The sequence below is a fragment of the Coenobita brevimanus genome, unplaced genomic scaffold (assembly GCF_032717465.1).
Source record: "Coenobita brevimanus isolate Jiangsu-jjx unplaced genomic scaffold, ASM3271746v2 jjx.HiC_scaffold_2885, whole genome shotgun sequence".
Taxonomy (NCBI): domain Eukaryota; kingdom Metazoa; phylum Arthropoda; class Malacostraca; order Decapoda; family Coenobitidae; genus Coenobita; species Coenobita brevimanus.
Genome location: NW_027643857.1, coordinates 612,224 through 615,000, shown reverse-complemented (window position 1 = coordinate 615,000; position 2,777 = coordinate 612,224). Strand labels below are relative to the sequence as shown.

The following is a 2,777-nucleotide window of genomic DNA, read 5'->3' as shown; positions in this document are numbered from 1 at the left end:
AACTTCGCTGATCGGACGGGAAGCGGTGTACTCAACGTGGCATGGCCGTTGGCCATGCTTTAAACTCGTTAAGTTTTTAGACTGGACGATCTCTTTGTCCAGGCTATTCCATAAGTCTATACTTCTGTAAGGAAAGCTATATTTCTTGATATCCTTCAAGCAGCTTGACTTTTTCAATTTCATTCCGTGTCCTCTTGTTGCTCTCTTATCCCATACAAACAGATCTTCTTTGTCAATTTTATCTACTCCCACCATGGTCCTGAACACCGCAATCATGTCTCCCCTCTTTCTCCTTTCCTCTAACGAAGGCAAATCCAGTTTTTCCAGCCTCTCTCTGTATGACAGGTCTGTCAGACTGGGGACCATCTTGGTTGCTGTTCTTTGTATTCTCTCAATCTTGTTTATATCTTTCTTTTTATGTGGGGACCACACTACCGCTGCATATTCTAACCTGGGGCGGATCATGGCCACTATCAATTTTTTTATCATTTCCTCATCCATATAATGAAATGCTACTCTTATGTTAGTCAAGAGTTTATAAGTCTCTCCAACTATCTTGTTAATGTGCTTTTCTGGTGACAAACTATCTTGGACCAGCACTCCCAAATCTTTCTCTTCTCTCCTTTTTGTGATTAATTCATTACCCAAAAAATAATTCAGTGATCGTCTCCTGGTACTTTTACCCATTTCTAATATTTTACATTTCTTTACATTAAATTTCATTTCCCACGTCCGGCTCCAATTGTGTATCCTATCCAAATCCTCCTGCAGTATTTTACAATCCTCCTCAACCTCTATCTTCCTCAAGATCTTTACATCATCAGCAAACAGACTTGCATAACTGTTCACTCCATCTACCATATCATTTACGTAAATCAGGAACATTACTGGCGCCAACACTGAGCCTTGAGGTGTGTGTGTGTGTGTGTGTGTGTGTGTGTGTGTGTGTGTGTGTGTCTGTCTGTCTGTCTGTGTGTTGAGTCGTGTGTGTACGCAGGAGAGCCTGTGTTTGCGTCAGGCAGGGATACTGAGTGTGGAGGGATGGCTGAGTTCATATTAAGCCTGTGTGAATAGAGGTTTTTGTATGCATGTTAGTAAATGTGTGTGTGTGTGTGTGTGTGTGTGTGTGTGCGCGCGCGTGTGTGTGTGTATTTACCTATTTGTAGTATACAGGAATTGAGCAATGCTCGTGTTGTCCTGTCTCCATATCCACATTTATCAAGTCTACCTTTACACACATGAATGTTTTTCTCATGCACCACCTCTTTGTCTCAGTCGTTCCAAATATTTAAGTATTTACCTAATATACCTAATTGTGATATACACGGAATGTACTATGCTCGTGGGTTTCCGTCGCTGTTTCTCAATAAGTCAAATTTAGCTTTAAACTCGTTTAAGTTTTTAGACTGGACAATCTCTTTGTCCAGGCTATTCCATAAGTCTATACTTCTGTAAGGAAAGCTATATTTCTTGATATCCTTCAAGCAGCTTGACTTTTTCAATTTCATTCCGTGTCCTCTTGTTGCTCTCTTATCCCATACAAACAGATCTTCTTTGTCAATTTTATCTACTCCCACCATGGTCCTGAACACCGCAATCATGTCTCCCCTCTTTCTCCTTTCCTCTAACGAAGGCAAATCCAGTTTTTCCAGCCTCTCTCTGTATGACAGGTCTGTCAGACTGGGGACCATCTTGGTTGCTGTTCTTTGTATTCTCTCAATCTTGTTTATATCTTTCTTTTTGTGTGGGGACCACACTACCGCTGCATATTCTAACCTGGGGCGGATCATGGCCACTATCAATTTTTTCATCATTTCCTCATCCATATAATGAAATGCTACTCTTATGTTAGTCAAGAGTTTATAAGTCTCTCCAACTATCTTGTTAATGTGCTTTTCTGGTGACAAACTATCTTGGACCAACACTCCCAAATCTTTCTCTCCTCTCCTTTTGTGATTAATTCATTACCCAAAAAATAATTCAGTGATCGTCTCCTGGTACTTTTACCCATTTCCAATATTTTACATTTCTTTACATTAAATTTCATTTCCCACGTCCGGCTCCAATTGTGTATCCTATCCAAATCCTCCTGCAGTATTTAACAATCCTCCTCAACCTCTATCTTCCTCAAGATCTTTACATCATCAGCAAACAGACTTGCATAACTGTTCACTCCATCTACCATATCATTTACGTAAATCAGGAACACAAGTCAAGAGTGAGAGCAGTGGAAATGAGTTATTTAAGAGGAGCCTGTGGAGTCACATGGAGAGACAGGCTGACGAATGAGGATATAAAGGAGCGTTGTGGTGTGGATGTGGATGTGATAGGAAGCATTATGAGGAACACACTGAGGTGGTTTGGCCATGTGGAGAGGATGGAGGGTGAAAGACTGACGAAGAGAGTGTATGTGAGTGAGGTGGAGGGGGAAAGAGGGAGGGGGAGGCCGAGGATGAGATGGAGAGATGGGGTGGAGAGGTATATGAGAGAGGGGTGTGTGAGTTGGGAGCAGGGCAGTGAAATGGTGGGGGACAGGGAGACTTGGAGGCGATTTGTTTGTGGCCACCCCAAACGGGATTGAGGCGTCTGGCAATAGATAGATAGATAGGAACATTACTGGCACCAACACTGAGCCTTGAGGTGTGTGTGTGTGTGTGTGTGTGTGTGTGTGTGTGTGTGTGTGTGTGTGTGTGTGTGTGTGTGTGTGTGTGTGTGTGTGTGTTTGTCTATCTGTCTGTCTGTCTGTCTGTCTGTCTGTCTGTCTGTCTGTCTGTGTT

General features: G+C 42.4%; 1 non-coding gene across 1 annotated transcript in view; it reads right to left on the bottom strand.

Annotated features, from left to right (window-relative positions):
* LOC145390136 (5S ribosomal RNA) overlaps nt 1–53 on the bottom strand; it is a 119-nt gene extending 66 nt beyond the window's left edge. The window contains exon 1 of the ribosomal RNA XR_013895576.1: nt 1–53. This exon is cut by the window's left edge and continues 66 nt beyond it. This is a non-coding gene — a ribosomal RNA (5S ribosomal RNA).
* Nucleotides 54–2,777: the final 2,724 nt, after the last annotated feature.